The 14,451-nt window shown below is 38.6% G+C and overlaps 1 protein-coding gene across 8 annotated transcripts in view; it reads left to right on the forward strand.

Annotated features, from left to right (window-relative positions):
- ELOVL6 (ELOVL fatty acid elongase 6) overlaps positions 1–14,451 on the forward strand; it is a 435,739-nt gene that overhangs the window by 151,058 nt on the left and 270,230 nt on the right. For 7 of the 8 annotated variants that reach the window (XM_073804980.1, XM_073804977.1, XM_073804979.1 and 4 more), the window contains exon 3: positions 3,933–3,988. The exons of the other annotated variant lie outside the window; for it this stretch is intronic. The gene's annotated coding sequence lies outside the window, so the exon portion shown is untranslated. The remainder of the gene's footprint in view (positions 1–3,932; positions 3,989–14,451) is intronic. 8 annotated transcript variants of the gene reach the window in all.

Raw genomic sequence — 14,451 nt, forward strand, 5'->3', positions numbered from 1 at the left:
AAGATGGACCAGGTGTCACTGCATTCACCAGAATGATGAAAACTTTATGGTAATAAAATTGCATTTATAATATACACAAGTTTGGAACAAAATCCTAACAGAGCAAAATGTGAATGATAACGACAATCATAAGTTGTATAATGAACCTTGATCAATTTTAAGCTCTGACAACTTCCCACAGTGATGTTAATTGTATCACTCTCTAAAAGCGTACTAATATGTCTCCAGTCAATAAATTGTTAAGCAAGATTTGGCTTTCATTATTGCTATTGTCACCCTCAGTGAAATCAGAGACTTCAAAATCTTCCACCAGCGGATTGTCATTACCTTGTCCTTTGTGTGGGGCTTGGGGTACTGAGAAGTTTTCTTGGTATTTCTTCTCCACCCTCAGCTTTTATTCACTCTGGCTCACCTGCCTCAGTCCATGGTCTTGCCCCTCTCCCAGCTGTTGCTTATTAGTCAGTGGTGGACTTGTAGTGGGGGTAGTAGAAGTTCTTGGTTTTCCTGGTCCAGACTCAGTGTCTAGGCTTCAAAAGTGTGTCCTTCTGAGTATTCATTCCCTTACGTTCTGTGGCAGCCAAACTCTGCCTTGAATCTGTGGTGGGTTTGGGGCGGGAGAAATATTCCTTCCTCTCCCCCAGCAGGACTAAATCTTTACTTTTTTTTTTTTTTTTTTTCCTTGCGGTACACGGGCCTCTCACCCCTATGGTCTCTCCCATTGCGGAGCACAGGCTCCGGACGCGCAGGCTCAGCGGCCATGGCTCACGGGCCCAGCCGCTCCGTGGCATGTGGGATCCTCCCGGACCAGGGCACGAACCCACGTCCCCTGCATTGGCAGGCGGACTCTCAACCACTTTGCCACCAGGGAAGCCCAATCTTTTTTTATTGGTGCAGAATACTGGTACAAGACTGTTTTCTTCACATCCTCCAGGAAAGATATCTTTTGTTTCTACCCTCCCTACAGAAGCAATGGGTCTGTGCCTCGTTCTTAGGGGCAGCAAGGAGGATTTCCTACCCACCCCCCAGGTGCTGGGGGGAAGGGGTAAGAATGTCTGTTGTCCTTCCTCCAGCAGCTTAAGGCTTTTATTTTTTATGAGAGGAGGGTCCACAGAAGCAGGCAGTGTTTTATGCCTGTTCGTCAGAGTCACCAGGTCACCACTGCAGTCCTGTGCCATTGAGGAGGCTTGTTCTCATCTCCTGCCCTGCCCTTACTCTTTCTCATAAGCATCTGGTGGAGGTTTGTGCAGAGAGCATGCGATTGCAAACTTCCCTATGTCTGGCACTTTCTGTTATTCTAAAGTGATCCGGTAACCCACTCTCAGCCTTTAGGGATTTGTTAATTTTTTCTGGTTTCTTCTTACTCACTTCTATTATAGCGCCCTTTCCCTCTATGCTTTGCCAAAGATGAATCAGTTCGTGTATCCTTGTCTCTCAGAGGGACTTTTCACTGTGGAATTCAGTTCCCTTGGTTGCCTCCTTACCTCAACTCTCACGAAAAGTTATGATTTTGTAGATAATTCTGGGGGTTTTTTTGTTTTTGTTTTTGTTATGGTGGGATCAACATTTTGTTGTTTTTAAAAAATGAATACATTTGTTATCTTTAATATACTCATCAATAAAATGAGAAAAGGTCATTTAAAAATTGGACACCTCTGTGGTTGTCTGACTGAAGTGCAGTTACTGAAACCTGAGAATTTCATTTCAGGATAAATAAGTAGCTGAATCATGTTGGGGCTGGTATTCACAAGGGGGAAGTTTTCTTCGGGTATGGTTAGACGTGTAGAGCATGTGAAGGCCCCATTAGCGTGTCTTTCTGGGAGTCATACAGAGAGAATATTGTTGCTCATCCTTCCAGTCTACCTACTTTATATAATCTAAAATGCTGGTTTTCTTCCAGGCATTGTTGTGATATTTTGGAGAATTACAAAGATGTTCTCTATTTGCTTTCTGTGGGTCCCAGCAGAAAGATGTCACACTGAAATAGGGTAGTTTAAGAAGAGGAGTTAATTAAAGGATGATTTACAAAGGCATAAGCAGTGTGTAGAGATATTACCAGGGAGACTGCTGTACTGCAGTGCCAATGACAGTAGGGCTCTGCTATCATCAAGGGCTGAAAGGGAGAGAAGAGGGAGCAGCTGGAGAAAATTTGTAGAAGAAGAGCTGTGTTGACAGGGCCACCCAGGTGGCATTGTGACCTTTGGTTTATGGGTACAGCTTGTCCCTGGTGACCCCAAAGGGAGGAACCCAAAGGAATAAATACTTCAACTTTACTGTCCTTCCTTATCTACTGCCTGTGGTCTCTGTGGATTGTCCCCATCCACGAGCAGTGATGTGCCCGTACAGATGAGCGTCCCAGGGCACAGAGCAGTAGGGAAAGTGGAGAGTGTATCTCGAGAGGCACGTAGGAGATCTTCCGCACATCTAGGAACTCTGGATGGGACATGGAAACTCTCCCTTGTTCAGTTTTTCTACCTTATTTTGTAGACAATAGCACTTTTCAGACTTTTCATTATTTCTTGGAAAAACTTTTAACAAGGTTTGTTTTGTTGACCAGATATCACTGGTTAAAGAAACTCCATGACATTGTACCAGATGACCTTCTTCAGAGTAGAATGAATGAATTTATAGACCAAAGTCACTGAATTAGGATGACCAACTGACTCTTCCTGAACTCTTACTGGTTCAATCTCTAAGCTGGCGCGGGAGCCTTAATTCTCTCCCCTTAGTCCTTGGGAATTCTTGTAAGGAGGATGTTATGGTAGGCAGCTACCTTAATCAGGCTACAGTACAGTCAGGGTCTGCTTGTGAGTGACCTTCTCTGTCCTGTACCTCATTCTCTGTATCTCCAGTCTCGGGGTGGGGTGATGAGCATGAGTGTCAGAAAATTCAAAATGAGCTCCTCAGCAGCAATGGCTGGAGACCCTGGGGAAGATTGGTCACTGTCTCTTGCTGAAGTCAGAGAAAAGGTAAGTTATTTTAAGCCAGACTTATAGGCAGCCCTTGAGGCAGAGAGGCAGAGCTGCAAACAGCAACAGGCCCTGCCAAGAATGACTAAGCAAGGAACAAATCAAGAAGGGAACTATTACAAGTCACAAGGCAGATTCCACAACCTTGCCTGTGCACCTACACAATCAGCAGGAACTTCTGAATATGAAAGATAATGATATCAGCATGTGGAGGGGACAGGATGCCCAAAGCTACAAAATGTTCCACCAGTGGATATATACAATCCATTTGACAGAATTACCATCTTGCCTTTTAACCAATCTGATTCTCACTTCACAGAACTGTTTTAATCGGTGGATATAAGACTGTGTGCTGGAAACACCTGAAATAGGTGAACAAAGTGATTGATAGAGTGGAAATGTATCCATATTTGTTTTGCTCCATATACTTCCATATTGTTTGAATCTTTTAATTAAAATTTTGTGTAATATTTGTGTAATTAAGAAGGAATGTTTCTGTATCTCTACAAACACTGCAGAAAATATGGTGGCTCTTAATACTGGTCATGCATCAGACTCACCTGTTCTTATGGACTCTATGTTCCCCCCAGATTCACATGTTGAAACCCTCCTTGCCCACAATATGATTAGATGAGCTAACTCTGGAGCCAAACTGCCTGTCTTTGAATCCTGCTCTGTCACGTATTAGCAGTGTGATGTTAGGCCAGTTATCTAACCTCTCTGGGCCTCAGAATTTCTTCTGTAAAATGGGAACAATAATAGTACCTACCTCATAGGGTTGTTGCATTAAACACATTGTTTAGTAAAGTGCTCAGACCAGAGCCTGGCAATAGTAGAGTGCTGTAGTGAATATTTACTATTTCATTATTTACTGATTCCAGGTGTAGATTAGTCCAGACTGACAGAGTGAGGGTCTGAGTTATAGAATGCGGTTAAAGAAGCACGCATAATTTTATTCTTTTCCAGAACCCATGGTATACTGCTGACAAAAGAGGAAGGAGCCATTTTAATCACAGTCTCAGGTAGGAAATTTAAGACACATGTGCTAATTCCTTAGAGAGTTTGGCCTTGGTTATGAAAAGCAAGCAGCCATGTTGAATTTCTTTCTACAGAATTCTGTTCCAAACTCATCCTTAAACACCTAAGTCCTTTATTTCCTATTAGTAAGTCCCTTATTTCTACCTGCATCCCAGCTCTGACCAGTGTATAGAAAAATCACAAGAGATGGTACAGAACCACAGGGTCATTAGAACGGGGGCTCATTACATTACATTCAGAGGGGTGATGGTAGGCATTGTATGAACAAAGACTTCATGGGGAAAGTTGAATTTATATTGGGACTTAAAACATGAGAAGCATTTTGATTTATCATGTTGGGCATTTTATGTAGAGAAACTAGCATGAAGTGCAGAATCCTGGGGCACAGAGTCAAAAGAGCCAATGAGGAGGGAAATATTGATAAATAAGGTTAGAAATGTTTTGGGTCACAGTTTCAGATGGTAAACTTCTTCAGAATAGGAGATTTGTTCATCTTGAACTTGTTCTAAGCAGCTGCCAGGTGAGCTTCCTGAGAATCATGTGCATCAGTCCTGCAGCCTGAGGGGTTGGTGGGAACCTCTCAGAGGTTCTTCATATTCAGAGAGTGTTTGGTGAAAGCACTTGAGAACTTTGTGGTGCTACAGGCTGAGATCTCCACTGACAGCCTCCTTGACCTTTGTTTCCTTCCAACTATTGTGTAAGCCTGTAATTCCCTGCATTAAAAATACTCTTACTTGGAATATATTGAGTGGCATCTATTTTCATGCCCAAACCCTGACTTGTTAAAAAATATTTTCAGAATAAATGAAAAACAATTCTACTGCATTGAAAAGTCAGTAGATATTCCACTTATGTTCATTGTTCAAGGGAAAAGAAACTAACATCTATTATGAGTTGATTATGTGGCAGGCAATTTCCTGTGCATTAATTACCACCTCCCAATAATCAGTAGAGATCGGTATCATTGTCCCCATTTTATACATGAGGACATGGCAAGAAGAGTCAAACAGTTACTCTGATTTACAAGCTAGTAATTTTCCACTCCACAGTGTTGCTTTTGGGTGTGTCAACTTTGTGTATGCCTTTGTAGATAATCACAAACAACTTCAAAAACCATTTGAACCCTAATAGCCAAATTTTACAGAGCAGTTTTTCCTGCTCAGAGCAATAAGTCTTGAGCTTCTCCTAAATTATACCACCGAGTAGCCTACCTATAACTAACGCATTTGATTTGAAAGAAGAACAAAAGACCCCCAAAGTTAGCAGAAGGAAAGAAATCATAAAAATCAGATCAGAAATAAATGAAAAAGAAATGAAGGAAAGGATAGCAAAGATCAATAAAAGTAAAAGCTGGTTCTTTGAGAAGATAAAGAAAATTGATAAACCATTAGCCAGACTCATCAAGAAAAAAAGGGAGAAGACTCAAATCAATAGAATTAGAAAAGAAAAAGGAGAACTAACAACTGACACTGCAGAAATACAAAGGATCATGAGAGATTACTACAAGCAACTATATGCCAATAAAATGGACAACCTGGAAGAAATGGACAAATTCTTAGAAAAGCAAAACCTTCCAAGACTGAACCAGGAAGAATTAGAAATTATAAACAGACCAATCACAAGCACTGATATGGAAACTGTGATTAAAAATCTTCCAACAAACAAAAGCCCAGGACCAGATTGCTTCACAGATAAATTCTATCAAACATTTAGAGAAGAACTAACACCTGTCCTTCTCAAACTCTTCCAAACTATAGCAGAGGGAGGAACACTCCCAAACTCATTCTACGAGGCCACCATCACCCTGATACCAAAACCAGACAAAGATGTCACAAAAAAGGAAAACTACAGGCCAATAGCACTGATGAACATAGATGCAAAAATCCTCAACAAAATACTAGCAAACAGAATCCAACAACACATTAAAAGGGTCATACACCATGATCAAGTGGTGTTTATCCCAGGAATGCAAGAATTCTTTAGTATACACAAATCAATCAATGTGATACACCATATTAACAAACTGAAGGAGAAAAAGCATACGATCATCTCAATAGATGCAGAAAACTTTTGACAAAATTCAACACCCATTTATGATAAAAACTCGCCAGAGAGTGAGCATAGAGGGAAGCTACCTCAACATAATAAAGGCCATATATGACAAACACACAGCCAACTTCATTCTCAATGGTGAAAAATTGAAACCATTTCCACTAAGATTAGGGACAAGACAAGGTTGCCCATTTTCACCACAATTTTTCAACATAGTTTTGGAAGTTTTAACCACAGCAATCAGAGAAGAAGAAGAAATAAATGGAATCCAAATCAGAAAAGAAGTAATAAATCTGTCACTGTTTGCAGATGACATGATACTATACATAGAGAATCCTAAAGATGCCACCAGAAAACTACCAGAGCTAATCAATGAATCTGGTAAAGATGCAGGATACAAAATTAATGCACAGAAATCTCTGGCATTCCTATACACTAATGATGAAAAATCTGAAAGAGAAATTAAGTAAACACTCCCATTTACCGTTGCAACAAAAAGAATAAAATTCCTAGGAATAAATCTACCTTTTGTCTCTTAAGGAGACAAAAGACCTGTATGCAGAAAACTATAAGACACTGATGAAAGAAATTAAAGATGATACCAACAGATGGAGAGATATACCATGTTCTTGGATTGGAAGAATCAACATTGTGAAAATGACTGTACTACCCAAAGCAATCTACAAATTCAATGCCATCTCTATCAAACTACCATTGGCATTTTTCACAGAACTAGAACAAAAAATTTCACAATTTGTATGGAAACACAAAAGACCCCCAATAGCCAAAGCAGTCTTGAGAAAGAAAAACGGAGCTGGAGGAATCAGGCTCCCAGCCTTCAGACTATACTACAAAACTACAGTAATCAAAACAGTATGGTACTGACACAAAAACGGAAAGATAGATTAATAGGACAGGACAGAAAGCCCAGAGAGAAACCCACGCACATATGGTGACCTTATTTTTGATAACAGAGGCAAGAATATACAATGGAGAAAAGACAGCCTCTTCAATAAGTGGTGCTGGGAAAACTGGACAGCTGCACGTAAAAGAATGAAATTAGAACACTCCCTAACACAATACACAAAAATAAACTCAAAATGGATTAGAGACCAGAATGTAAGACCGGACACTCTAAAACTCTTAGAGAAAAACATGGGAAGAACACTCTTTGACATAAATTACAGCAAGATCCTTTTTGACCCACCTCCTAGAGAAATGGAAATAAGAACAAAAATTAAAAAATGGGACCAAGTGAAACTGAAAAGCTTTTGCACAGCAAAGGAAACCACAAACAAGATGAAAAGACAGCCCTCAGAATGGGAGAAAATATTTGTAAATGAAGCAACTGACAAAGGATTAATCTCCAAAGTTTATAAGCAGCTCATGCAGCTCAATACCAAAAAAACAAACAACCCAATCCAAAAATGGGCTGAAGACCTAAATAGACATTTCTCCAAAGAAATATACAGATTGTCAACAAACACATGCAGTCCCACTACTGGGCATATACCCTGAGAAAACCATAATTCAAAAAGAGTCACATACCATACTGTTCATTGCAGCTCTATTTACAATAGCCAGGACATGGAAGCAACCTAAGGGTCCATCGGTAGATGAATGGATAAAGAAGATATGGCACACATTTACAGTGGAATATTACTCAGCCATAAAAAGAAATGAAATTGAGTTATTTGTAGTGAGGTGGATGGACCTTGAGTCTGTCATACAGAGCGAAGTAAGTCAGAAAGAGAAAAACAAATACTGTATGCTTACACATATATATGGAATAAAAAAAAATGGTTCTGAAGAACTTAGGGGTGGGACAGGAATAAAGACGCAGATGTAGAGAATGGACTTGAGGACACGGGGAGAGGGAAGAGTAAGCTGGGACAAAGTAGAGAGTGGGATGGACATATATCCACTACCAAATGTAAAATAGATAGCTATAGCTAGTGGGAAGCAGCCTCATAGCAGAGGGAGATCAGCTTGGTGCTTTGTGTCCACCTAGAGGGGTGGGATAGGGAGTGTGGGGGGGAAACGCAAAAGGGAGGAGATATGGGGATATATGTATACGTATAGCTGATTCACTTTGTTTTAAAGCAGAAACTAACACACCATTGTAAAGCAATTATACTCCAATAAAGATGTTAAAAAATAAAAAATATATATATATCATTTAAAAATTTAGTAGTAAAAGAAAAACAAAGCCATTTATACTAGTTTGCTCATGAAAAAGAAGCCTGTGATTACACACCTGCTAGAAACGCAGTGGACTCATGGAGGAAGGAGAATCTAAAAGTGTATTTTTCCTGCTCTCTGTTTATAATTCAATTAGTTTATCTTTAAAGTCCACTCTTAAAAAAAGCACAAGCTTTACAGTATATTTGCTTGCTAGGTAGGCCCATTCACATATTACTCTTCTCTTTTTATAAGAACAGTATATGTTCATTACTGAAAAATAAAAAGGAAAAAGCAATCAGAGACAAGCAAAAGGAGAAAAATAGAAAACATCCATAATTCCACTTACAGATCATTATCTTCAATTTGGTGTACCTACTCTAATGTATATTCTTTTCTTTACCTTTTCATAAAAATCTTTCATTTCAAAATGCAGATATAAATATTCATTTTCACCATGAATATGATCATATCAAACATAATTTTTTGTAAAATGTTTTCTTCCATATAATCATTACGTGAAGGTAGCAGAATGTTGAAAGAAGCAGATGGTGCAGGGTGAAGCCACAGGCTCTGGAGACAGACTGCCTGGCATTGTGTCCTGTCTCTGTTGTGTGCTAGCTGTGTGATCTTGGACAAGTCCTTACCTGCTCTGGGTCTCAGCTTTGTCATCTGTAAAGTGGGGGTAATAATATTATTACATTATTATATTAACATCTTATACTATATTATATTACATAATGTTATAAGGATTAAATGACTTACAGCTTCTGAAGTGCTTAGAACATTGTACATAATAATCCTACATAAGTGTATGTAGTTTATTTAATCAAAATCTCATGATAGCCTTTTAAATTATTAACACTTTTCTACTATAGTCAATTTTGTAATGGATAGTTTTTTACATATGTCTTTGCACGTTTGTCTAGTTGTTCCTTGAGATAAATTCCTAGAAATAGAATTGCTATGTCAAAAGATGTGTACCTTTTTAATTCGGTGGAAAAATTGCAAGAAAAAATTGGCATATTGTAAAGGATATGCCGATATTCACTCCCTCTCAGCAGTGATGAATCTAAATGTGGTGGTGTGTTTTGAAATCTAGCTCACAAACTTTAATTTTCATAAGAATCACAGGGAGCTTCTTAAAATAGTAAATTCTCAAAACTCACAGAGATTCAGTAGTAGATCTGGGGTGAATTCTTGGAATCTGCATTTTAAAAGAATAAATAAATAAGCTTAGGTAATTCTGATGCAGGTGGCTGATGAATTGAGAAATACTGTATCTTCTCTTTGGCCGCTTTTCTGACACTGACAACTACAAACCCACTGATGTGAGAGGTTCATCAAAGACAATTCTATAGGAGCTGGCCATAAAATATCATATTTTACAAGCCAACTAAAAAACATGTGCTTTTTCTTTATATGGCACAAAAAGTTAACCCTTTTTAAAGTTCTCAAAATTCTAACAACTAAAGCAAATTTTGCTATTTTGCGAATTTGCATGTTTCTATTAATGACAAATGGTTGGGTTATATCTCCGTATCTTCTCCTACATAATTTTTCCAATGTAAATCTCGTCGTTCCAAATGTAATTCTTATTCCACAGATATGTCAGACTTCTCTAGAGTGTGCCAAAGTACAAAACAGAGCAAAACAGAACCAATTTTCCAAGTGTGACATAAAGTCTGTAGTTAGCAGTTTGGGATGGTTGGACAAGCCTAAATACTCAATTTTTGTGCATGTAAGCCTTTTTGGTGTGGGTGTGTACCACGCTTTGTATTTTCTTAAGCTACCAGTCTAATTAGTTTGTTAGCTCCCCCTTCTCATAAAGGCTGGTTACAAAAGGTTGTGAAGGAGCCACTGAGTGCCAACATCAGGAGCAGCTGTTGAGAAAACAAGGCTCCCTGGGGTTTGTTAAAACTAGCTAAACAAAAAGGAAAAGTTGGGGAGGAAAAGGCCACCCATTCCAATTAATAAACAATCTCGCACCTTTTAACATCAGCACACTTATAAATTAGTCTAGGTGGAGGCTACCTTTACCTTAAAATGATATGGATACATTCTAGAAACTGGGAAATTGTTTTTAACAGTTTGCTTCTGAGCTGATCATCCTGCCAAATGAGTAATATTTAAAGAATAATCACTGTTTTAGAACATTTCAGAGTTTTGCTCCACTTGATTACATGGGCTCTGTGATCTGATTGCAACCATTTTCTCAAAATGGGCTCCCTTCCCTCTGACTCCATAAGGGCATGTTTCTCTCTCCCCATCCTTCTTATGTCTTTTGACTGCCAACCATACCAACTCTTTCCTTCTTCTCACTCCTGAACTCATGCTGTTTCTCTCTACTTCCTCATCAGTCACCTTCCCATTGATTCCCAACAAGATGGCTTCTAACCAGTCCACTCCACTGAGGAATCAGCACTGTCGAAGGCTACATAAAATTTATCAAGTGCAAAATTCAATAAGCTTCTACTCTCAAGTCTCATGCTTTAGATTTTCTGTTATAACTGATATTGTGTTTCCAGATTTTTCTTGATGTTCTCTTCCCTTGATGCGAAGAGTTAGAAGCTGCTGGCCTACTCAGTCCCCAGTTAGGCCCAAAGTTTTTTTTCCCTTCCTTTTTTTTTCAAGCAAAGGTTGTATTTAGTCATTTTAGGCCCTCAAAAGTTCACATGGACCTCCCCTGCCGCTTCACACATCTCTTCCTGGCCACAAAGGCATCTACATTTATATTCATGGCACTGCACTGTCATGATTCCCGTCTGACCCCTCTAATCCTACTATTCTTCCCAAGTATAATTTGTTAACTATCTAGTTCTTTTTGTATCTTCATAGTTATCATCAACATTATCACCACTCTAATAATGTCAAGTATCTGTTTAAGTAATTGTCCTAACATTGACATTTTCTGCCTTTGCTGCCGAAATCCAGTTGTAGGTTTCCAAGTGATTTCTAAACATTTCCAATCAAGTGCTCCACCAGCATCCTTAAACTTGACATATTTAAAAACAAATTCATTTTTTTTTACAACAGATTAGTTTTTCCTTCTGACTTTGATATTTTGGTTAGAGGTATTATGATTCTTACAAATGTTCAAATTGAGATTGTCTTCTCTTGAAACTTCTTTGCTTACCCACTGGTGCCTCATTAGTTACTAAATTTTATGAAAAAGGAGACTAAGGGTTAAGGCCCTAGTGTGAAGCCACCCAGCTGTTTAGTGACAATGTTCTTGGATAAAATCTAGGTTTCTCGATGGTTAGATGTAGTATTCTTTTCACTGAATCAGGCTGCCTTCATACTGAGAGAACTTACTACAAGATTTCTAACCAGAATTTAGTAAACAATATTTTCCTGAATATCAACATAATTTTCGGATGCTGAAAGAGTTATTTCAACTGACAAAATCATTGAGCATTAAACTAAAAAGCTTTATATTCACTATCAGATTTACAAAGGAAAGATAAATTTTATTTTAAAAAATTAGTTTTGAAAATGTTCATTTGAGTCTGAAGAGACCCTGAAAGTGTAATGATGATGAGGCTAATGACTCTAGCTCATGTTCTTGGTGATGGATTTCATTTAACCTTCACAGCAACCTTATGTAATCTTTACAGCAACCCCATGAGGTATGTATGTATTACGATTATCCCTGTTTTATGGATAGGAAAATGGAGGCTGAGGGATGTTAAGTAACTTGTATAATGTCACATGGCAAAAAGGTTGGAGTTCAGAGTTACAACCCAGGTCACTTGGCCTGATTTCAAATGAGAGTATGCCTGTGTCAAATTTATTCCAGATAATTCTGGCCCTCTCAGAAATTTTGCAGCATTGTTCCTTAAAGTTTTTAATGTCAGCACATCTTTTCGATAGCGCCCACTTTTAAATTACAGTGCTGATGTTTTTCTTGGGTTGGAAGAAGCATGAAAGAGTTAAGTGCTTCTCTCCTGGGCATGTTGCAAGATACCTCAAAGAGCAGACCGCACTTTGCGCCCAAGGAGCTGTTGAAAATGTCTTGTTTGTTATTCCCAGTAGAGAGACCACTTCCCTGCTGAAATTATTAGTTCAGGAAATACGTTGTGAAAGGATCATGTATGTGAGGAGGGTAGCTGTGGACACTTGTAAAGCTCCTTTTTCCCTAGTATATTCTTTTTTTTTTTATCCTTTTATTATTATTTATTTTTTTAACATCTTTATTGTGGTATAATTGCTTTACAATGATGTGTTAGTTTCTGCTTTATAACAAAGTGAATCAGTTATACCCCTAGTATATTCTATTTTAAGTTCATATACACCTGTCAGCTCAGGCAACTCCTTGTTCTTGAGCAGTGGTGCCAGCTGCCAAATCTGACAGCTCGTTTTTCTTCTCATTTCTTTCTCACTTTCAACACTCATCTGGTTTCTTCCCTATGGGTTCCTGTCCCCATCTCACAACGACTAACCTATTAATAAAGAGGCTCTGCCTGAAGCACTTCTCATCTTCCAGTCCATTAAAGGATCTGGAACTTTCCCAAACTCTGTAAATTACCATTATAGTCCATATAAATAAATAAGTGTATATAAATGTGTATACATATATATATATATATATATATATAGTTTTTAGAGTGACTGTGAAAGTCAACACAGTATAGAGGATGGTAGGCTGAAGTAATGAATTCACACACCTGGGTTCTATTTCATCTGATAGTCGCTTATCTACTCTGGGCCTCTGATCCCTTATTTATAAAAAGAGACTTGACTTGATCTCTATAGTTCATCCTATCTGAGGAAATTTCTAATATTATTTATAGTAATAACAATAGTACCTAACATTTATTGAGCGTTTCACCCTTTCCAAGTGCATCCAAAAGGATGTGCTAAGTGCATCTTTTTCATTATCTCATTTAATCTTCATGGGAACCTCACATAGTAGGTACTAATATTAGTATTGTCCCACTTTTTAATTCAGGAAAATGAGGCCTAGAGGGATTAAATAACTTGCGTAATGTCACTCACTAGTAAGTGGTTTCCAATGATATTGAGGCTATTCACAGTTTTTGTCTCCTTCAGGCACTTGTCAGATTTTGTTTCCCCAGTTCCCTTGCCTCCCTTGAAGTTAAGCATGGCTGCGTAAATTGCTGTGGTAGGTGAGATGTGAACTTAACTGATGTGTGTCACTGAACAGAAGTTTGAGGAGTCCTGAACAGAAGTTTGAGGAGTCAATGTGAAATTTGCCATGGTTCTTTTTCCACCTGCCATCAGTCTTTCGGATATTAATGTCATCCCTGTCAGCTTGGGTCCTGGAGTGGGGACAATGCAGAGCAGAGACCCCAGCAAATCAACACTGGGCATGTAGTGTGAGCGAAAAAGAAATCTTTGTCTCTACTGGCGCCGTGTATGGCAGCAGCCTACCTGGCCTATTCTGACTGATACAGTGGTGAAAGCATGACTTTTGACACTAGGTCTCACGGATTCTAAAACCCACAAGCTTAACCACTGTTGTGGACTGAATTGTGTCACCCTAAAATTCATATGGTGAAGCCTTTAACTCCTCGGCATGTGACCGTATTTGGAGACAGGGTCTTTTAAATGATGATTAACTTAAAATGAGGCCATTAGGATGGGCCCTAATCCAATATAACAGATGTCCTTATAGGAAGAGGAAATTTGGACATACAAAGAGACACCAGGGTTGCTGGCACACAGAGGAATGACCGTGTGAGGACATAGTGAGAAGGCAGCCATCTGCAAGCCAAGGAAGGAGGCCTCAGGAGAATCCAACCCTGCCAACACCTTGATCTTGAACTTCTGTCCTCCAGAACTGTGAGAAAATAGATTGCTGTTGTTTAAACCACCCAACCTGTGGTATTTTGTTATGGCAGCCCTAGCAAACAAATACAACCACTGTACTCCATTTCCTCCTAAAAAGATAGTGCTTACTAATTACCAAGTTATCAAGACCCTAAGAAATAAAATATCCTAACTACACATTTCAAATTTAATTCATATGGCGATCTATAGATTCTTCTATATAGTTTTCTTTAAAATAAAAAGCAATTCACCTAGAAGCTATACAAAGCACTGCTAAATTTATTTAGTATTGGACATTTACCAGGTCTGCATATAAGTCCTAAAATCTTTAAATGTATTTTTGCTAATGTCAAAGGGACTCCTTGGGCATCACACACTGCTGAAATTTTAGCAACTGCAATTAACATCCATGTAAACTAAA

Source organism: Tursiops truncatus, chromosome 5, assembly GCF_011762595.2.
Source record: "Tursiops truncatus isolate mTurTru1 chromosome 5, mTurTru1.mat.Y, whole genome shotgun sequence".
Lineage (NCBI taxonomy): Eukaryota > Metazoa > Chordata > Mammalia > Artiodactyla > Delphinidae > Tursiops > Tursiops truncatus.